The sequence below is a fragment of the Myotis lucifugus genome, unplaced genomic scaffold, assembly GCF_000147115.1.
Source record: "Myotis lucifugus unplaced genomic scaffold, Myoluc2.0 scaffold_21, whole genome shotgun sequence".
NCBI lineage: Eukaryota > Metazoa > Chordata > Mammalia > Chiroptera > Vespertilionidae > Myotis > Myotis lucifugus.
Window position 1 is genome coordinate 10,763,480 of NW_005871069.1, and position 24,419 is coordinate 10,787,898.

The window sequence follows — 24,419 nt, forward strand, 5'->3', positions numbered from 1 at the left end:
TGCTTTGCTTCACTGAACCTAGTTCATAGGACCTTTCAGATACGGACATTCACCAATGGCTGAGGTGCAGGAGAACGTGAGGACTCATGGAGTCTGGGGAGAGGCTGATGAGAGGAGAGGGTCCAGGAGAAGTGGCAGTGAGTCTGGTGCTGAGTCATACCTGAGCCCGGGACCTGGGCAGCCATTTTCTCCTGAAGAGATAGCCCCTCCCTCCAGTCTCCAGGCAACCAATACGTCCACACTCAGAATACACCCTGAATGGTACAAAGAATTTTAAAAAAATCTGAATAGTCCATGAGAGTCCACAGGGACTGGTCTAAAGAGAGGCCTTCAGTCCCAGCAACAGGAAACTGAGAAACCGCAGACAGTACAGAAGACTGGGATCTTAAACCAGCAAAGGGAACGAGAGTTCACTTTTTTATTTTAATTTTAATTTAATTTTATTATTATTTTGTTATTTTTTCTTTATTTTTCTTTATTTTTGTTTTTTGCTTTATTTTCTATTTCTTTTCGCATTATTTTGCATCATTCTATTTTATTTTATTTACTATTTTTTATATCATTTTTAAAATCCATTTCTTTTTATAAATTTATTATTATTATTTTCTTCTCATTCTCTTTCTTCTTATCCATTCATCCCCTTTCTACTTCCTCTATACTGAACTGAGGTCCTCCCTATATTCATCCAATTCTTAACCTTATTTTCTGTATATAAGCTCAGCCTCTACAGATTCTGCCCCCACCATCTTTGCTGGGTGTTTGGTGTTTGCATTTTTTTGGTTTATCTGTTTGTTCTGTGGTGTTTTCTCCAAATATATATATATTCTTTTTTTCCTTTTTCTTTTCTCATCTTTTTTTCTCTCTTTGATATCATCCGTGCTCTCTTTTGTCTCCCCTAATTCTCTTTTCTCAGATGATCACTTATATTGGGGTTATCAGTATCATGAATACATTCATGTTTTGTTCCCTTTGTGTTGTGTCTTGTAGAGGTGAATTTTATCCTGTCCGGCCAATGTGCTAGACAGCAAGCCACATAACTATACACCTGGAGAGGAAACTCCATCCACGAACAGGTCAATAACACTCCAGACCCAACTACAGAGGCAAGAAGAAGGCGGCAGTGAGGGAGAGAGGGTGAGTGAGTGAGGGAGAAAAAGAGGAGTGTGTGGTTGTGTGTGTGTGTGTGTGTGTGTGTGTGTGTGTGTGTTTGTGTGAGGCAAAGTTAGATCCTGCAGGAACTTTGGGGCAGGCTAACTGGGCTCACCTAACTAGGCATCCTCTGCTACCATTGCAAACAGTGCTGGGAGGCTGGCTCTTCATCAGAGGCCTCAACTTTTTGAAGGGGAGAGCTGCTGTAACTGGGAGCCCAGCCTCACCTCCACCCAGGGTACCTTCAGATAATACCTGGGAATCTACAGCCACCCTTGCCAGGGACCTGCTACCTTGGCTGTGGTCCCACGGTCATCAAGTCCCCAGCCACCCTGGGCCCACATCCAAGGAGCAGCAGCCACATGAGCAGTCCGCCCCGTCTGAGGAGCAGCAGCCACGCAAGCAGCCTGCCCCCATCCGAGGAGTGGCAGCCACACAAAACCCACCTCCATCTGAGGAGCAGCAGCCTCATGATCAGCCCACTCCCATCCGAGGAGAAGCAGCTGGGTGAGCAGCCTCCCCCCACCAGCCAGAGGGACCACCACTGCTGCAACAGCACCCACCAGAGGAGCCACTGCCAACTGAGGAGCAGTGGCTGCCATGACCACCCAAGGAGCAACCGCAGCCTGAGGAGCCACTGCCACCCAAGGAGCAGCCCCTGCAAGACTCGACATCTAGATCTATCTGTGAGATAAAAAATGGGTAGACAAAAAAAAAAAAACTCAAAGGAAAGAAAAGAAGGGATCGCCAAAAAGCGGCTAAGTGAAACAGAGGCATGCAATATGCCAGGAAAAGAATTCAGACTAAGGGTCATACAATTCATAAACCAGATCGATGAAAAAAATCAACAACTTATGTAAGAATCAAAAAGAAATGAAGAAAGATATAGCTGCAATAAAAAATACCATGGAAAGTTTCAACAGTAGATTAGGAGAAGCAGAGGACCAAATTAGCGAATTAGAAGACAGGGAAGCAAAACACACCCACACTGAAAAGCAGTTGGAGAAAAAAATTAAAAGACAGGAGGAGAGCCTAAGGGAGCTATGGGACAACATGACACAAAGCAAAATACAAATAATAGGAGTGCCAGAACAACAAGAAGAGGAACAAGGGTTAGAAAACCAATTTGAAGAAATAATGTCAGAAAACTTCCCGGATGTGGGGAAGAAAAAACTCACACAAGCTCAGAGAGTCCCAAACAAGATGAACCCTAAAAGACCCACACCATGACACATCATAATTAAGATGGCAAATGTTCAGGACAAAGAGAGAATCTTAAAGACTGCAAGAAGAGACAGAAAGTTATATACAAGGGATCTCCCATTAGATTATCAAATGATTTCTCAACAGAAACACATCAGGCCAGAAAAGAATGAAAGGAAATTTATAAAGTGATGCATAGCAAGGGAATGAATCCAAGAATACTCTATCCAGCAAGGTTATCATTCAAAATTGAAGGGGAAATAGGGAGCTTCACAGACAAAAAAAAGACTAAGGGAGTTTATCACTACCAAGCCAGCAATGCAAGAAATGCTAAAGGGACTTGTGTAAAAAGAAGAAATAAAAAGGTAAGAAGGAACACAGGCACAAAAAATAAAAAAAAATGGCTACAAACAAGTACCTATCAATAATAACTTTTTTTTTTCTTTAAAAAAACATGGAACACTTCACAAATTTGCATGTCATCCTTGTGCAGGGGCCATGCTAATCTTCTCTGTATCGTTCCAATTTTAGTATATGTGCTGCCGAAGCAAGCACTCAACAATAACTTTAAACGTAAACAAACTAATTGCTCCAATCAAAAGACATCGAGTGGCTGAATGGATAAAAAAACATGACCCATATATATGCTGTCTACAAGAGACCCACCTCAGAACAAGGGACTCACACAGACTAAAAGTGAAGGAATGGAAAAATACTTTTCAGGCAAATGGAAATGAAAAAAAGCTGGGTAGCAATACTAATATCTGACAAAATAGACCTCAAAGTGAAGGCCATAACAAGAGATAAGGAAGGCCACTTCATAATACTAAAGGGATTGATATAATAAGAGGATATAACCCTGATAAACATATATGCACCCAATGTAGGAGCACCCAAATACATAAAAAAATTCCCCAAAGATATCAAGGGAGAGATCGTCAACAATACAATCATAGTAGGGGACTTTAGTACACCACTGACATCACTGGATAAATCCTCTAGACAAAAAATCAGCAAACAAACAACAATCCTAAATGAATCACTAGATCAGATGGACTTAATTGACATCTTCAGAATATTTCACCCCAAAGCCACAGAATATACGTTCTTCTCAAGTGCTCATGGGACATTTTCAAAAATAGACCAAATATTGGGTCACAATCAAAGTCTCCCCAAATTCAAGAAGATTGAAATCATATAAAGCATATTCTCAGATTACAATGGCATAATATTAGAAATAAATTACAATAAAAACAATCCAAAAAATTCAAACACTTGGAAGCTGAATTGCATGCTGTTAAACAATGATTGGGTTACCAAAGAGATCAAAGAAGAAATTAAGAACATCCTGGAAACTAATGACAATAAAAGCACAACAATCCAAAATCTATGGGACACAATGAAAGCAGTCCTGAGAGGGAATTTATAGCTCTACAGGCCTACCTCAAAAAAACAAGAAAAAATGATAGTAAATCTTCTAACTCTAGAACTTAAAGAATTAGGAAGAGAGCAACAAGAAAAGCCCAGAGTGAGCAGGAGGGAGGAGATGATAAAGATCAGACCAGAAATAAATGACATAGAGACCAAAACAAACCAACAAACAAAAAACAACAAACAAGCAAACAAAAAAAACAAAACAAAACTAAAGAACAATGAAACCAAGAGATTGTTCTTTGAAAGGATAAACAAGATTGATGAACCTCTAGCCAGGCTCACCAAGAAGCAAAGAGAGAGGATCCAAATAAACAAAATCAGAAATGAAAGAGGAGAAATAACAACAGACCCCACAGAAATACAAAGGATTGTTAAAAAATACTATGAGGAGAAAAAAAATGGCGGAGGCTTAGACAGACGTGTTGGTGCTTTGTCCCGGAGCAGATAGGGGCGAGCAGCTGAAACGGCTAACAATCAGCCCGATCAAGCTGGGGAGGTTCAGCTGAGAGACAGTCTGCAGCCAGGAAAGACAGAGAACTCCTAAAAAATGCGGATGGTTAGAGATTGAGGCTGAAACCTCCCCCTGGGCGCCAGCGCAGCGGCGAGACCGCGCCATCTTGGGTAGCTGTTACCGGCATCCAGAGATCGGCTAATAACCCGGCGGCTACTAACCCGGAGGCAACGACTCGCAAGCAGCGCGACTGCAAGAGCCCAGAGGAGACCTGCATCCCTCCACGGAAAGGTTAGACTTACCCCAAAGGTGCGGTTTGCAGTTCAGGTTGGAGCAAGGAACGCGCGCGCGGGTGCAGGGGGAAATCTGCACTCTCCAAAATCCATGCCTATAGAGGCCAGCGTGACCCGCAAGTGGGGAGGGCTCCCGCAGGGCTGCTGGCAGAAGGTAACACTATAAATGAGCCCATAGTTGGACAGGATGCAAAAGGGCAGCCTCAGAGTTTTCTGATAGCCGGCTACTTGTTGCCAGGGGCTTGAGCGCGCGCAGACACTCCGCGCAGACACTTCGCGCAGTTCTGGAGGGTTGAACCCTGCGAGTTCGAACAGCTTCCCAGGCTCTTGTTTGCACACTTCCTCTTACTTCTGTGAGTTTGATTGTTGACCCCAGTGCATGTGATTGCCCAGTTGGGGTCACTAGCAGAGCTTGTAGGGGAAGATTGTTTTTGGGGAGCCTGGGAAACAGAGCTGGGAGTGGCGCCTGGGGAACCAGCTCTGGGCGGAGCTGCTTCAGGTACAATAGAGAGCTCCTGGTCAGAAGTTATAGCCTCGGAGGTCAATCCAGACACACTGCCACCCAGAGGCAGAGCCACGAACTGACTCTCCTGTAAATACAGATAAGGCAATAAGGGGATTTTACGGCCGGCCTTAAAATCAGGACTGTGGCTTACAACACGGAGGAACAGTGTATCAGAGGGAAATTCAACATTCTCCTGAATTCCGGGCGTGCCAATAAGAAGAGTAGAAGATCTGAAGCACCTGCATTACTGCACATTTTTATTTTTATTTTTTTAAATTACTTTTTCTCCTTTTAACTAAGAAAACATTTTTTTTTCTTTTTTTCTTTTTTCTTTTTCTCCATCACCTGATTTTGCCCTTTCAGCTACTACATTTTTATTTTTAACTAGTATTATTACCGCTACCATTTTACCATTCTTTAAAGTGTCATTTTATTTTGTCTTTATTTTATTTTGGGACTAATGTTCTCCATTCTATTTTCATCGTTCCTTTAGCAACATTTTTCTCTACCTCAATTTGCCTCTGTGCTAAACAATCTTCCCCACTTTTTCCCTTTTGCTGTCCTGTTTCTCTTACCCTACTCCAGCTTTTGATTTTCCCTATTCTTTTTACCCCCTGTCAAAATTTAACCCTGCTTATATATCGTACGTCCAATCCCCTGTTCTAAATCCTTATACACCTTTCCCTTATCTTCCTTCACTATCCAATTTTTTTTTCTTTTCTCTTCTTCTTCTTATTTTCTCTCTCTATTGTTTTATTGTTGTTTGCTTGATTGACGAGTATATTGGGTTTTTTTTTTTAGGATTGTTTGTGAGGTTAGACTGCTTATTCTTTTTATTTTCCTGCCCCTCCCTCTCCCTCCCCCCCCCCGGTTATTTCTGTGCTTCTGTTTCCCCTTGAGTCGCTTGATATTATTGGTTGTTTGTAGTTTGTATTCATCTCCAGGAATCTGTTGCTATAATTTGTTGGTATTAGTGGCGGACCTATAGGAGTTTTCTCCTCATATAAATAGTCTCTTCCCCTTTTATACTTCATTCTCTATTCTCTCTTACTTTTTTTTCTTTTCTTTTTTTTTTCTCCTCTTTTTCCCCTCCCTTTTTCCAATTTCATTTTTGCACTCCTTTTTTTCTTTCTTTTTTCTCTTCTACCTTTTTCTCTTCTTTCCCTCTTATCTCCCAACTCTCTTAGCTCGGGTGGCCACCTTTATTTGGGGTTAGTAATATCGTAAATACAATAGTGTTTAGTGCCTGGTACGTTGTGCCTTGTTGTGTTGTATTTTGTGCCTTTAAATCAACGCAGCAGATTCAAGCAACAGCGGCCTCCTGATCACCACACGCTCTGCCTGGGGAACAGTTGCTGTGTGTGAAGCCTCCCTCCACCAGCCAGAAGAGCCACCACAGCTGTGAACAGCACCCACCAGAGGCTCTGCTATCAACAGAGGAGCCACTGCTACCACAACCACCCAAGGAGCAACCACAGCCCGAGGAGCCACTGCCACCCAGGGAGCAGCCACTGCCACCCAGGGTCCAGCCACTGAACGACTCAACAACTAGTCATGTAAGTGAGATCAAACATGGATAGACAAAGAAACCCCCAAAGGAAAGAAAAGGAGGACTCACCAGAAAAGCAGCTAAGTGAGACAGAGATATGCAACATGACGGAAAAAGAATTCAGAATAAGGTTCCTAGAGTACATGCACCGGATGTTCAAGAAGCAAGAAGAAACAAATGAAAAACTCAACTATTTATGCAAGAAGCTAGAAGAAACAGATGAAAAAATCAACAACTTAAGTAAGTCCCAAGAAGAAATGAAGAGCGACATAGCTGCAATAAAAAACACCATTGAAAGTATCAACAGTAGACTGGGAGAAGCGGAGGACCGAATTAGTGAAGTAGAAGACAAGGAAGCAAAACACACTCAAACTGTACTGCAAATGGAGAAAAAAATTAAAAGACAGGAGGAGAGTTTAAGGGAGCTTTGGGACAACATGAAACGAAACAACATACGAATAATAGGGGTGCCAGAACAACAGAAAGATGAACATGGATTAGAAAACCTATTCGAAGAAATAATATCAGAAAACTTCCCTGAGGTGGGGAAGAAAAAAGTCACACAAGCCCAGAGAGTCCCAAACAAGGTGAACCCGAAAAGACCCACACCAAGACACATCATAATTACCATGGCAAATGTTCAGGATAAAGAGAGAATCTTACAGGCTGCAAGAGAGAGACGGAAAGTAACATACAAGGGATCTCCCATTAGATTATCAAATGATTTCTCAACAGAAACACATCAGGCCAGAAAAGAATGGACGGAAATCTACAAAGTGATGCAAAGCAAAGGACTGAATACAAGAATACTCTATCCAGCAAGGCTATCATTCATAATTGAAGGGGAAATAAGAAGCTTCACAGACAAAAAAGGGCTAAGGGCGTTTATCACCACCAAGCCAGCCATGCAAGAAATGCTAAAGGGACTGGTGTAAAAAGAAGAAATATCAAGCTCAGAAAGAAAACAGCCACATACACACACACAAAAAAAGAAATGGCTACAAACAAGTACCTTTCAATAATAACTTTAAATGTAAATGGACTAAATGCTCCAACCAAAAGACATTGAGTGGCTGAATGGATAAAAAAACATGACCCATACATCTGCTGTCTACAAGAGACCCACCTCATTAGAAGGGACTCACACAGACTGAAAGTGAAGGGATGGAAAAATATCTTTCACGCAAATGGAAAGGAAAAGAAAGCTGGGGTAGCAATACTTATATCTGACAAAATACATCTCAAAGTGAAGGCCATAACCAGAGATAAGGAAGGCCACTTCATAATACTAAAGGGATCAATACAACAAGAAGATATAACCCTGGTAAACATATATGCACCCAATGCAGGAGCACCCACATACATAAGAAAACTTCTGGAAGATATCAGGGGAGAGATCAACAACAATACAATCATAGTAGGGGACTTTAATACACCACTGACATCACTGGATAAATCCGCTAGACAAACAATCAGCAAAGAAACAGCAATCCTAAATGACTCACTAGATCAGATGGACTTAATTGACATCTTCAGAACACTTCACCCCACAGCTGCGGAATATACATTCCTCTCAGGTGCTCATGGGACATATTCAAAAATAGACCACATATTGGGTCACAAGCAAAGTCTCCACAAATTCAAGAAGATTGAAATCATAAAAAGCATCTTCTCAGACCACGATGGCATAATGTTAGAAATAAACTACAATAAAAACAACCCAAAATACTCAAACACTTGGAAGCTGAATAGCATGTTATTAAATATTGATTGGGTTACCAATGACATCAAAGAAGAAATTAAAAACATCTTGGACACTAATGACAATGAAAACACAACAATCCAAAACCTCTGGGACACAATGAAAGCAGTCCTGAGAGGGAAGTTTATAGCTCTACAGGCCTATCTCAAAAAACAAGAAAAAATGGTAGTCAATCATCTAACTCTACAACTCAAAGAATTAGAAAGAGAGCAACAAGAAAACCCCAGAGTGAGCAGAAGGAAGGAGATAATAAAGATTAGAGCAGAAATCAATGACATAGAGACCAAAAAAACAATACAGAAAATCAATGAAACCAAGAGCTGGTTCTTTGAAAGGATAAACAAGATTGACAAACCCCTAGCCAGGCTCACCAAGAAGCAAAGAGAGAGGTCCCAAATAAACCAAATGAGAAATGATAGAGGCGAAATAACAACAGACCCCACAGAAATACAAATGATTGTTAAACAATACTACGGGCAACTCTACTCCAACAAACTAGACAACCTGGAGGAAATGGACAAATTCCTAGAAAAATACAACATTCCAAAACTCAATCAGGAAGAATCTAAAAATGTCAATAGGCCAATAACTATGGAAGAAATTGAAGCAGTTATCAAAAAGCTTCCAGCAAACAAAAGCCCAGGACCAGATGGCTTCTCAGGGGAGTTTTACCAAACTTTCAAGGAAGAACTAAAACCTATCCTCCTCAGATTACTACAAAAAGTTCAAGAGGAAGGAACACTTCCAAACACATTCTATGAAGCTAGCATCACCCTAATTCCAAAACCAGGTAAGACAACACAATGAAAGAGAATTACAGGCCAATATCCCTCATGAACATAGATGCCAAAATCCTCAACAAAATCTTAGCAAATCGGATCCAGCAGTACATCAGAAGGATTATACACCATGACCAAGTAGGATTTATCCCAGGGATGCAAGGATGGTACAACATCTGTAAATCAATAAATGTGATACATCACATAAACAAATTGAAAGAAAAAAACCACATGGTCATATCAATTGATGCAGAATAAGCATTCGACAAAATCCAACACCCATTTTTGATAAAAACTCTCAGCAAGGTGGGAATAGAAGGATCATACCTCAACATAATAAAAGCCATATATGACAGGCCCACAGCCAACATCATACTCAATGGACAAAAACTAACACCATTTCCCCTAAGAACAGGAACAAGACAGGGATGCCCACTCTCACCACTCCTGTTCAACATAGTACTGGAAGTATTAGCCATTGCAATTAGGCAAGAAGAAGAAATAAAAGGCATCCAAATTGGAAAAGAGGAAGTAAAACTGTCCTTATTTGCAGATGACATGATATTATACATACAAAACCCTAGAGACTCCATCAAAAAGCTACTAGACTTAATACATGAATTTGGCAATGTAGCAGGATACAAAATTAACCCCAAGAAATCTGAGGCATTTCTATACACCAATAGTGAACTTTCAGAAAGAGAGATTAGAAAAACAATCCCATTTACCATCGCACCAAAAAAATTAAGATACGTAGGAATAAACTTAACTAAAGAGGTAAAAGATCTCTACTCAGAAAACTACAGGACGTTGAAAAAAGAGATAGAGGAAGACATAAACAGATGGAAGAACATACCATGTTCTTGGATTGGTAGAATCAACATCATTAAAATGTCCATACTACCCAAAGCAATCTATACATTCAACGCACTTCCCATTAAAATACCAATGGCCTTCTTCAAAGATCTAGAACGAACTCTCCAAAAATTCATCTGGAATAAAAAAAGACCCCGAATAGCTGCAACGATCCTGAGAAAGAACAAAGTAGGTGGGATCTCAATGCCAGATATCAAGCTGTATTACAAAGCCACTGTTCTCAAAACTGCCTGGTACTGGCACAAGAACAGACATATAGATCAGTGGAATAGAATAGAGAGTCCAGAAATTAGCCCGAACCAATATGCTCAATTAATTTTTGACAAAGGAGGCATGAACATACAATGGAGCCAAGATAGTCTCTTCAATAAATGGTGTTGGGAAAATTGGACAGATATATGCAAGAAAATGAAACTAGACCACCAACTTACACCATACACAAGAATAAACTCAAAATGGATAAAGGACTTAAATGTACGACAGGAAACCATAAAAATTCTAGAAGAATACAAAGGCAACACAATCTCAGACATATGCCAAAACAATTTCTTCACTGATACAGCTCCTAGGGCAGTTGAAACTAAAGAGAAACTGAACAAATGGGACTACATCAAAATAAAAAGCTTCTGCACAGCAAAAGAAACCATCAACAAAACAACAAGAAAACCCACCTCTTGGGAAAACATATTTGCCAACGTCATATCTGATAAGGGCTTAATCTCCAAAATGTATAGGGAACTCATACAACTTAACAAAAAGAAGATAAACAATCCAATCAAAAAATGGGCAAAGGATCTAAATAGACACCTTTCAAAAGAGGACATTCAGAAAGCCAAGAGACATATGAAAACATGCTCAAAGTCACTAATCATCCGAGAGATGCAAATCAAAACAACAATGAGGTACCATCTCACACCTGTCAGAATGGCCATCATCAACAAATCAACAAACGACAAGTGCTGGAGAGGATGTGGAGAAAAAGGAACACTTGTGCACTGCTGGTGGGAATGCAGACTGGTGCAGCCACTATGGAAGGCAGTATGGAGGTTCCTCAAAAAATTGGAAATGGAACTCCCATTTGACCCTGTGATCCCACTTCTAGGAATATATCCCAAGAAACCAGAAACACCAATCAGAAAGGATATATGCACCCAGATGTTCATAGCAGCACAATTCACCATAGCTAAGATCTGGAAACAGCCTAAGTGCCCATCAGTAGATGAATGGATTAGAAAACTGTGGTACATCTACACGATGGAATACTATGCTGCTGTTAAAAAGAAGGAACTCTTACCATTTGCAACAGCATGGATGGAACTGGAGAGCATTATGCTAAGTGAAACAAGCCAGTCAATGAAGGAAAAATACCACATGATCTCACTCTTTCATGGATAATTAAGACCATTACAAACTTTTGAACAATAATAAATACAGTGGCAGAGCTGCCTCAAACTGATTGTCGGACTGCAGTGGGAAGGCCAGGGAGGGTTGGGGGACAGGAGGGAGGGGAGTAAGAGATCAACCGAAGGACTTGTATGCATCCATATAACCATAACTAATGGACATAAGACACTGGGGGGTAAGGGAGGGCAGGGGCTTGTCAAGGGCGGGGGGGAAAAAAAGACACTTATGTAATACCCTTTGTAATACTTTTAGCGAAAAATAAAAAAATAATAAAAAAATAAAAAATAAATTAAAAAAAAGAACCGCTGCTTAAGTAGATTACTCACTTTATGTCTTTTTCTTTCTATGTTTATCAAGACCACTAAGGAATTTAATCATGTGAACAGTTTTGGCTACATACCATGGAGATGTTTAAATATTATTTTTAAATTTCTATTTATTTTGTAAATTATCTGTTGTTTGTATTATTAACCAAATGCTATTTAGAAATGCTTGTGGGTTTTGCCTTTTGATTGTTTGCTTTTAATTTCCATCAGTGTAGAGTATTTTCTTTAAGCTTATTGATTTCTAGTTTTGCGGCATTGTGATTTGAGAATATGACCTATATAATTTCTACTTTTAAAGCTCATTGAGATTTAAGCAAAGGCACAGGGATCACATGGACCCCAGTTTCACGGCACTTACTTGTGTCACTGGGGAAACAAAGCTGGTGTTTAATCCCAATGCTCCTTGACAGTGAGTTTTCATACCTCTTTAGTGGTGTTCAATATTTTCTCCTTAATCCAAATAAACCAGAAGTCATATTCTCTGAACAGAGGAATAAATGTGAGTAAAATGATTTAAAAAAAATACTATGAACAACTCTATTCCAACAAACTTAGCCTAGAGCAGTGGTTGGCAAACTCATTAGTCAACAGAGCCAAAAATCAAAAGTACAATGACTGAAATTTCTTTTTAGAGCCAAATTTTTTAAACTTAAACTATATAGGTAGGTACATTGTTATTAACTTAATTAGGGTACTCCTAAGGCTTAGGAAGAGCCACACTCAAGAGGTCAAAGAGCTGCATGTGGCTCGAGAGCCGCAGTTTGCTGACCACGGGCCTAGTGGAAATGGACATATTCCTAGAAAAATACAACCTTCCAAAACTCAAACAGGAAGAATCTAAAAATCTCAATAGGCCAATAACTATGGAAGAAATTGAAGCAGTCATTAAAAAGTTTCCAGCAAAAAAAAGCCCAGGTCCAGACGGTTTCACAGGGGAGTTTTACCAAACATTCAAGGAAGAATTAAACCTATCCTCTTCAGACTACTCCAAAAAATTCAAGAGGAAGGAACACCTCCAAGCTCATTCTATGAAGCCAGCATCACCCTAATACCAAAAGCAGGTAAAGACAACACAATGAAAGAGAATTTACAGGCCAATATCCCTCATGAACATAGATGCCAAAATCCTCAACAAAATTCTAGCAAATAGGATCCATCAGTACATCAGAAAGATCATACACCATGACCAAGTAGGATTTATCCTGGGGATTCAAGAATGCTACAATATCCACAAATCAATAAACATTATACATCACATAAACAAATTGAGAGATAAAAAGCACATAGTCATATCAACTGATGCAGAAAAAGCATTTGACAAAATCCAATGCCCTTTCTTGATAAAAACTCTCAGCAAGGTGGGAATAGAAGGATCATACCTCAACATAATAAAAGCCATATATGACAAACCCACAGCCAACATCATACTCAATGGGCAAAAACTAAAACCATTTCTGCTAAGAACAGGAAAAAGACTGGGATGCCCACTCTCACCACTGCTGTTCAACATAGTACTGAAAGTACTAGCCATTGTGATTAGACAATAAGAAGATATAAAATGCATCAAATTGGAAAAGAAATAAGACTGTCCTTATTTTCAGACAACGTGATACTGTACATAGAAAACCCTAAAGACTCCATCAAAAAATTATTAGACTTAATAAATGAATTCGGCAATGTAGCAGGATGTGAAATTAACGCCAAGAAATCTATGGCATTTTTATACACCAATAGTGAACTTACAGAAAGAGAGACTAAAAAAGCAATCCCATTTACCATCACACCAAAAAAATTAAGATACCTAGGAATAAACTTAACTAAGGAGGTAAAAAGACCTATATGTGGAAAAATACAGGACACTGAAAAAAGTGATAGAGGGAGACATAAACAGATGGAAGAACATAACGTGTGCATGGATTGGTAGAATCAACATCATTCAAATGTCCACACTACCCAAAGCAATCTACAGACTCAATGTACTCCCCATTAAAACACCAAAGCATATTTCACAGACCTAGAATGAACTTTCCAAAAATTCATCTGGAATAAAAAAAGACCCGGAATAGCCACAGCAATCCTGAGAAAAAAGAACAAAGTAGGTTGTATCTCAATACCAGACATCAAGCTATATTACAAAGCCACTGATCTCAAAATAGCCTGGTACTGGCACAAGAACAGAAATATAGATCAATGGAATAGAGTAGAGAACCCAGAAATTGACCCAAACCACTATGCTCAATTAATATTTGAGAAAGGAGACATGAACATACAATAGAGTGAAGACAGCCTCTTCAATAAATGGTGTTGGGAAAATTGAACAGATACATGCAAAAAATAAAATGAAACTAGACCACCAACTTACACCATACACAAAAACAAACTCAAAATGGATAAAGGACTTGAACATGAGATGGGAACCCATAAAAATACTAGAGGAATCCACAGGCTGCAAAATCTCAGACATATGCTGAAGCAATTTCTTCACTGATACCGCTGTTAGGGCAATGGAAACTAAAGAGAAAATAAACAAATGGGGCTACATCAAAATAAAACGCTTTTGCATAGCCAAAAAAACCATCAACAAAACAACAAGAAAGCCCACTGCATGAGAGAACATATTTGCCAATGTTATCACCAATAAGGTTTTAATCTCCAATATTTATAGAGAACTCATATAACTTAACAAAAGGAAGATAAACAACCCAATCAAAAAATTGAAAATGGACCTAAATAGATACTTTTCAAAAGAAGACAGAAGGAAGGCCAAGAGACATATGAAAACATGCTCAAAGTCACTAATTATCCAAGAGATGCAAATCAAAACAATGCGGTACCATCTCACACCTGTCAGACTGGCTATCATCAACAAATCAACAAACGACAAGTGCTGGTGAGGATGCGGAGAAAAAGGAACCCTCTCGCACTGCTGGTGGGAATGCAGACTGGTGCTGCCACTCTGGAGAAAAGTATGGAGTTTCCTCAAAAAACTAAAAATGGAACTCCCATTTGACCCAGTGATCCCACTTCTAGGCATATATCCCAAGAAATCAGAAACACCAATCAGAAAGGATATATGCACCCCTATGTTCATAGCAGCACAATTCACCATAGCTAATATTTGGAAACAGCCTAAATGCCCATCAGCAGATGAGTAGATTAAAAAACTGTGGTACATCTACACAAAGGAATACTACACTGCTGTAAAAAGGAAGGAACTCCTACCATTTGCAACAGCATGGATGGAACTGGAGAGCATTATGCTAAGTGAAATAAGTCAGTCAGAGAAAGGTAAATATCACATGATATCACTCATTTATGGAATATAATGAACAACATAAACTGATGAACAAAAACAGATCCAGATACAGAGAAGCTTTGATCTGACCATCAAAGCTCAGAGAGAAGGTAGGGGAGGGTGAGGGTAAGGGAGAGAGATCAATCAAAGGACTTGTATGCATGCATATAAGCCTAATCAATGGACACAGAAAAGAGGGTGGTGAGGGCATGAGTGGGGGGGGGCAATGGGGGAATGAGGACACATATGTAATACCTTAATCAATAAAGAAATTAAAAAAAAAGAAATCCTGACCCCATTTTACAGACCCCAGAAGAGTGTGTGTGTGGCGGGGGTGGGGGGGGGAGGCGAAGAGAAAAGAGGGTGTGATGGGACTGGATGGATGGAGAGCAGAAATGTTTGATTCATTGCCTATTTATTTTTATTTTTGTTAACATATTTTTATTGATTTTAGAGAGGAAGGCAAAGGGAGAGATAGATAAAAACATCAATAATGAGAGAGAATCGATTGGCTGACTCCTGCACACCCCCTACTGGAAATTGAGCCTGTAACCCAGAAATGTGCCCTTAACCGGAATTGAACCCAGGACCCTTCAGGCCACAGGCCGTGGCTCTATCCACTGAGCCAAACCATTTAGGGCAGCCCATGGCCTAGTTAAAACTGCCTCAGTAGGATGAGCATGTGTCTTACCATGATGGTGTTACCTGATAATGAGGATGTCTCTCCTTATGTTGGGGTAATCAGAACTGCAGCAAAGTAAAGACATACCCCTGGAGCCTGCAAGGGTTTCCATGCACACGAAGCAACTTACTTCGTGTGGCAGCTGAAGAGGGTGAGCAGAGCCTTGGAAAGACATGAGGTCTCCAAGACCAGAGGCTGGAGGGAAAGTGCGTGCCGAGCATTCCACGCCATGAGTTACAATATATATATATATATAATATGCTAAGTGTCTGACCAAGCAGTCTATATATATATATATATAATATGCTAAGTGTCTGACCAAGCAGTCGACTGACTGGTCGCTAAGATGTGCACTGACCACCAGGGGACAGATGCTCCGACTGGCAGGTTAGCTTGCTGCTGGGGTCCAGCTGATCAGAACTGGGCAAGATGGGGCTGTCATGCCCTAGAGCCCTCCTGTGGTCCCTCCTGCAGTCTCTCCCTGGCCATTGGCCCTGATCGGCCCCAATTGGGACTGGGTGAGATGGCTCTGATAGGCCCCACTCTCTCTCTCTCTCTCTCTCTCTCTCTCTCTCTATATATATATATATATATATATATATATATATATATATATATATGCCTAATATGCAAATTGTCCCCTCAGGAGTTTGATGGAGAGACCAGGAGTTCAATCACTTGCTATGACGTGTGCTGACCACCAGAGGGCGGTACAGAATGAAGGAAGACTCCGGCTGGCAGCCAGCAGCTGAGGAAGGGAGGCCCCAGCTGGCAGCCGGAAAGAAGGCCCCAATCGGCCCTGATCGCAGGCCAGGCCTAGGGACCCTACCCATGCACGAATTTTGTGTACCAGGCCTCTAGTTTTAAAGATAAAGAAACAAAGCTCAGAGAGGTCAAGTTGCTTTTTGACGATCACAGAGTGCTAGGGTTAGTCTGGCCCAGGTCCTTTGCTCTGACCTTCGTCTTGTATGGCCTCCTGAAATCGTATTATGATCACCACTACTTTACCAATGGAGAATGGTTAAGTGGCTTGTTCAAGGTCAAACAGCTATTAAAGAGGAGGCCCAACTGAGTCCTAGTTTTCCTGTCTTCCCTGGGGCAGACAATATTGTAGAATGGTTAAGGACACAGGCTGTTAGGTTTCTCACTGTCCAATAAGGGAGTTACAAATATGAAAAGAATGGTTTTGGACTAGAATTGAAGGTATTGGTATGAACTCATATATAAATATATATATAGCCACACACGGTTATAGAAATGAACATCTATGTACATCTCTCTCTTTACACACACATGAGCACACACACATAGTTCCTAAGTTCCTAGGTCTTTCCACCTAGAGAGCCAGTGTGAAGCAGCATGAGCACATCTCACTCCAGATTATGGTTTCTAAATGCCATTCTTCACAAAAAGGGAACAGTGATCCTTGGAGAAATGGTTGCTGCTAGGGCTGGAACAGGGAGGGTACAAGATGAACCTGAAATAGCTTATTGTGCCAATTAGTATGGAACTGCTCTAAAAATAATGGGAACATATAAAAAAGACAGAGCAGACAGGTTTAAGGGCCTCCCAATAGGCAAATTGAAAACAATTTGAACATCAAAATACAAAATAGTAGAAACACATCATAATCCATTGAATAAATAGAAACCCATGAGACCATGCTGGTATAAATACATAAATTAATTACTTGAAAGTTGAGAAGGACTGGAATATTTAAAGAGCTTCAAAGTATCTCCCATAAACTACTTATTAGTTATGTAGGGTAAATAAACAGTGAATAGATATGGTTGACACCATTTTAATGAAGTGATCAAAGTGAAGATCACCAAGAGTGAGACAAGTGTGTGTGCCCCCAACAGCATGCAGTGGGAAGAGCTTGGCCTCACTCCTATGATATTCCTGCTAAAGGGGCAAAGCCTGAATCTAATTATGAGGAAATACCAAACCCCCCAAATGAGGGACCTCTACAAAACATCTGGCCTCTAATTTTCAAAAGTGTCAAGGTCTTCAAAGATTAAGAAATGTTTTCAGATTAAAGGGGACCAATGAGAAGTGACAAGTAAACACAATAAATGATTTTGAAATGCAGCCTTCACTCCCAAGGGCATTATCAGGTAAATTTGTAAAACCTGAATGGGGTGTGAGGCTTAGAGGAAGTAAATTCTGAGTGTCAAATTCCTGATTTTGATTATTGTATTATGGCTTTGTAGGAGAATGTCTGATTTGTCAAATGCTTCAGGAAAAAAGGTCTTTGTATTGTACTTGCAACTATTTTTACATTTGATAGTTTTCAAAGTAAAAAGTTATCTCCCCCAAGAATAAAAACCTCAAAACAGAAACAACAGTAAAAGCAGAACAGGTGCTGCAGACAGGCAAGTAGATGATTAAAAATGTAGGCTGTGTCTGAATCCAACTTTGTTACTTACCACCATGTGAACTTAGGCCTAACTTATCTGTGACTTACTGTTTTAGTCTACAAAATAAAAGCAGCTGCATAGGATTCTTGTGCATTTAAAGGAGTTGGTAACCATAAAGTACTTAATATCATGAGGCCTATAATCAGGGAGTAATACTATTTGCTGTTTCTATTACATGGCAGCCAACCATAGGATTCGCTGGGATCCATTTCCTCCTCAGGGCATATGCCAGGATCTAGACCTCTTATGACTTGTTCAACTAGAAATATAATTCAGCTAGAAAACATTTACTAAATGTCCCACCCTATTATTAAGACAGATAGCAACAGGTGTCATAGACTGAGAAAATTTAAAATAACACAAATATGTTTATAATCTTTGGATATACACTTAGGTTTGATGTGAGGCCCAAGGGGAATTAGATTTTGGGTTTTTTTTACTATACGTAATCATTATATTGGGCCAAAATATTATGTTAGGAATAATCTAAGCATTATTGTGAAGAAAAAGTAATCACCACATTGACAAGGTGTTTCTTAAACAGTTTAAAAATATACATGTATGTCTTCTCTTCCAATCTGGATGCCTTTTATTTCTTCTTCTTGTCTGATCGCTATGGCTAGCACTTCCAGTACTATATCAAATAGGAGTGGTGAAATGATATTGTACATAGAAAATCCCAAAGACTCCATCAAAAAACTACTAGACCTAATAAATGAATTTGACAATGTAGCAGGATACAAAATTAACACCCAGAAATCTATGGCTTTTTTACACACCAATAATGAACTCACAGAAAGAGAAACTAAAAAAAAATCCCATTTACCAAAATTTACAGAGAACTCATTGAATAAGATACCTAGGAATAAACTTAACTAAGGAGATAAAAGACCTCTACTCTGAAAACTACAGGACATTCAAGAAAGAGATAGACGAAGACATAAACAAATGGAAGAACATACCATGTTCATGGATTGGTAGAATCAACATCATTAAAGTGTCCATACTACCCAAACCAATCTATAGATTCAATGCAATCCCCATTAAAATACCAATGGCATATTTCAATGATCTAGAACAAACTCTCCAAAAATTCATATGGAATAAAAAAAGACCCAGAATAGCCACAGCAATCCTGAGAAATAAGAACAAAGTTGGAGGGATCACAATACCAGATATCAAGCTATATTACCAAGCCACAGTTCTCAAAACTGCCTGGTACTGGCACAAGAACAGACATATAGACCTATGGAACAGAACAGAGAACCCAGACACTGACCCAAGCCATTATGTGCAATTAATATTTGACAAAGGAGGCAAGAACATACAATGGAATCAAGACAGTCTCTTCAATAAATGGTGCTGGGAAATTTTGTCATATACATGCAAAAAAAATGAAACTAGATCACCAACTTATACCATACACAAAAACAAACTCAAAATGGCTAAAGGACTTAAATATAAGATGAGAAATCATAAAAATCCCACAACACTCCATAGGCAGCAAAATAGCAGACATATGCCATAGCAATGTCTTTACCAACACCGCTCCTAGGGCAGGGGTGGGCAACCCCTGGCACGCTTGCCAAACATGGCACGCCAGTAACTTTTGCTGGCACGCAAAACCCTCTCTTATAATCTTCCATTTACAATTTTTTTCTTAATATCGACTTTTTTATTTTTCAGATAAATTCAGTGTAGGTGCATCTTAGATAAATAAATAATTTTACATAACAAGTTATCTTAAAGACTTGGATTGATGAGAGAGGAAGAGCAATTTCTATGCCTCTGCCTTAACTCTCCCTGCCTTCCTAGATCTGACCAGTGTTTTGGTTTCATCCACATATGCTTGTGAATCTTTGCTCTCAGCCCATTTGACCCAGTAATTCCACTTCTACGACTATATCCCAAGAGTCCAGAAACACCAATCAGAAAGGATATATGCACCCCTATGTTCATAGCAGCACAATTTACAATAGCTAAGATTTGGAAACAACCTAAGTGCCCATCATTAAGCAGATGAGTGGCTTAAAAAACTGTGGTACATCTACACAATGGAATACTACGCCACTATAAAAAAGAAGGAACGTTTACCATTTGCAACAGCATGGATGGAACTGGAGAGCATTATGCTAAGTGAAATAAGCCAGTCGGGGAAAGATAAATATCACATGATCTCACTCATATGTGGGATATAATGATCACAATAAACTGATGAACAAGAATAGATCCAGAGACAAATGGTAGGGGAGGTGGGGAGGGGGGTTAGAGAGCAACCAAAGGACTTGTATGTATGCTTATTAGCATAACCAATGGGCACAGACACTGGGGCGGTGGGGGCTTGCCCAGGGTGGGAATGGCAGAGGTGGGGGGTGTCAATCAGGGAAAAAGGAGACATATGTAAAACTTTAGACAATAAAATTTTATTATCCCACTACAAAGGATTAAAGTATATCTATTACCCAAAGTGGCTAATTAAATTTAAAATGGAAGTTTTAAAATTGAAATTGAAACAATGTTGAAAAGGAAATACAGGTTGCAGTTTGATGTTAACTCTCTAAATTTATTCCTTTTCTTCCATTTGGATACTTTCTATCAGGCTGCAATAAAAGGGTTGAGTTGGGGGGAGCAGGGAGTAAGGCTAATATTTTTCAAGTTATCATTTGATGTATATTTTCTGGGTCCATCTCCACTAATGAAATTCAGTCTTAAATACCTGTGTTTTCTTCCAGTTAGCTTGGGTTGACACCTGAGCAGATGGCTCTGACAAATCCTCTGCACTCTCATTTGGCAGTCTTTTAACATGCTGCTTTAAAATATTTTAAAGGTTCACAGTGACCGTTGCTGACATGACAAAGTGGGCTCCACTCCACCTCATGGAAAACCGTGGAAAATTCCAGTTGACCTAAATTCTAAACTTGGCCCTGGGGTGCCCACTCAAATATACCCCTGTCCCAAACTAAAGAGCCACACTGGCTTTTTATTTTTTTCTTGAAAGACACAGAAATTTTGATGCACCTTTAAGATTCCATTTATATCAGTGACATAATGGTGTCAGCTGTTTGAGGGAAGAAAGAAGAGCGGGCAGCAACTAGTATTATGTCATTAAGTGCCCAAGAATCAATTACATCCTTGCTGAAACAAAACGCAATTTTCCCATTTAAACTTCACAGATGTATGACCTGGCAAATTTTTGTTGAGTTGTTATTATAATTAACAATTGAAAAACACAATATAATGTAAATGTAATTAGCTGTTTACTGACTGTTACAAGCTCAGGTCATAGCAAACACTTTACTCTCAAGGATATGAACTACTAAAAAAAGTATTTTAATCAACACTTTCATATTCAGTCACTGGTGTGGCACTATTTTGGTCCTTCACAATTAAGCCACTGGAAATTTCCAAGCTGATCTGGATTTATTAAAAGCATCTTGTGGAAATCTTTCAGTATCTTTTCTTAAAATACCCAGCTCAGAGTTCATTAATTCTCCATTTCTGGAAAATGTGTCAGCAAGTTTCTGGCCTTTTTCCCACCTCCTAGTTCCCTTCCCCAGCCTTTTTTGCTCTTGTTCATCCATAAATTATTTTGTATCAATGTAGACTCATATTCTTAATATTTTCTAAACATACACACACATGCAACATGCATGAGAACCTATTTTCTCTCCAGGTCAATTAGACATTTTATGATCATATGGATAGCCTGTTTGAAGGAAGCTAATAATTTAGATAATAAGCAATACTATGCTGGAAAAAGCACTAGAAATTGAAATTATTACTTATTATAAGAATTAACACTTATAGGGTATTTATTATGTGTCAGACACTGTTTTAAGTACTGTACACTCTGTCCACATATTAACTCATTTAATCCTCTCAATGACCCTCTGAGGTAGTTTCTATTATAATCATCAATTTACAGAAGATACAAGGGAGGTGCCAAGAGGTTGAGTAATTAGACCATGTCTATAGAACTTGTAAGTGATGGAGTTGGGAGTCAAACCCATGCAGCTGATCTGGAGCCCATGCCTCCAGCCACTGCAGTCTACCAGTATCTACAAAACATGATGACTGCTAACCCAAGGTTAGACTAATTTTTTCAAATCCATAAAAATGAAGTAAGAGAGATTGGAAAAGTAATTTCTTCGTATCCTGATAGACAATCAACACTGATGAAATTCCCGGAGAGTGTCCCATTTGCTTACTCTGCACCAGGCTAAAGCATGAAGTAGTTAACTACCTAGAAAATATACATGGAAATGATGGCAAAACTTATGCTTGTGTAATACATTCATGCACATAACAGATTATTGAAGTCATCCTTACCTTCTTATGTGGTTGCAGATTCTAAGTAAGAAAAGGAACCACCATATTTTGCTACATAACTAATATTATTTTTTAAAGTTAGATATTTAGGCTACTTTTTAGGTATTAAAAAATATTCTCAGATCTCCTTCCTATTGCATTAGGGCATTTTATGTAAGGAGTAAATTGTCCCTAATAATTACCATGCCAGGTACTTCTTACTTATACCCTCTCCTTTTACAAAATAGGAATTGAAGCAACTTATAGTAGAAGGTCAAGTAGTTGAACAAGGACAAGTGGTGTATGATGAAAAAGGAGATGGGAAGGGGTGAAGGGCAGGTAGAGGGAAATTATGGTTTTAGAAACATAGGGCTGGACATAAGTACCACAACTGAGCCCATCATTTTGTGATTAACTAGTATAAGGCAATGGCGCAGCACTGGTGGAATGTGTCAGGCTTCTGCTATTTTATCTTTTATCCTTGTTCCATGCCTGGCTATGGGAACTTAATACTGATACTTCTCTTGGGCATGTCTGCTGAGGCTCCTTTCCCCAGGGTCTCTTAGCTGGCTTTCAACTCATCTCATAGACGACACAGCTTGATATTGGCTTGAGAAACTACCTCTCTCAAGAGATCTGGGGTAGAATCAATGAAAGCACTTGGAAAGTTACAAGGATTTGTTATTATTAATGGGACATTTAAACCAGTAATATCTTTAAACCCAGAACTGAATAAAATGGTAACTCAGGCAGCTGTGTAGAATGCGAGCATGTTTGGATGATGTTTGGGTGAGGACCTACTTGGGACTTTATACTCTTACCATGTGTGAAGAAAGCTTTGTCTGGCACTAGGAAGCTGGAAGAGGGAAGGCAGGAAAAGGTGAAGACAAAAAAGCTTAGCCTATTTGCAAGGAGATGAGTAGAGAGAGAAGACTTCCTGCGACCTTTTTGACCACAGCTAGGCAGTTTATCTTTACAAACACTTATTTAGTGCCTGCTACGTGCCAGCGCTGTGTTGGATGCCAGAAGTGCCATATGACCCAGACATATCCCTGTCCCCAGCAAGTTGAAGGTCTAGTGGATGACACCAGAGGCAGCTGCTTCCATGGCTATCTACACCCAAATATCCATGTTCAGTGGGAGACAGGTAGAGGTCTGGGAGGAAAAGTGCACAGCTGATGGAAATCACCCCTGTGGAGGGAGAGCAGAGTGTGGGTCCTGGTCGTCAGGGAGAGCAGAGAATGAAACCTCTGCAGGAACCCATGGTGGCAGCTAAGCCCCAGCCAAAGCCAGAGTCACAGATGACCTGTGTCCATGCCCAGCCAGTGCAGACCCTGAGTCAGAGGTCATCTCCTCCACATCTGTCATTTACAGATGAGGGAACTAAGGCCCACAGGTATATGGTTCACTGGGTAGTGAGAGGCAGAGCTAGAAATAGAAACTAGATGCTGTGATGCCCTATCCCTGCCACACTGGGGCTGAGCCACAAGGGGGTTGGCAGCTATGAAGATGAGGAAACACCCAGGATGGGGCAATTTTAGTCTATAAGTCATTACTCTTCAGGGTTAATGGCTTTATCAAAACTCTTGGAAAACAGAGTTGGAAAGAGGATGAAGAGAGATGATCAGTAGGCACCTGGGATTGGGAAGAGCAGGTTGTGGCCACTGAAATCAAGCTTCACTGACTAACAGTGTGACTTCTCCCACACTGCCATGACCCCCACATGTGCCATCAGGTTTCATCACTTAGGCTGGCAGGATAAAGCCCTCTTCTGATAAAGACCAGACAGAAGTGAGTCCTGAGTCTCAGGGAAGTTTTGAGTGTTCAGTACCCTCACATATCCCTCTTCTCCAGAGAGGCAGGTCTCAAAGGTGCACAAAAGCTCGACTCCACTGCCACATCAGTGATGTTCACAGACACAGAAAAGGAAGACTTGAGAGCTCCAGCTGCCTACCTGGGTGTGGCCTTCTGGGGAAGTACCCT

At 39.9% G+C, this 24,419-nt stretch overlaps 1 protein-coding gene and 1 non-coding gene across 2 annotated transcripts in view; both read right to left on the bottom strand.

Moving 5' to 3' along the window:
• Positions 1 to 24,419, bottom strand: part of SLC9A9 (solute carrier family 9 member A9) — a 771,103-nt gene that overhangs the window by 148,060 nt on the left and 598,624 nt on the right. The window lies entirely within an intron of this gene.
• On the bottom strand, positions 2,801 to 2,907 carry LOC111825337. Its single transcript, XR_002828506.1, has one exon. It is a non-coding gene; the product is annotated as a U6 spliceosomal RNA (small nuclear RNA).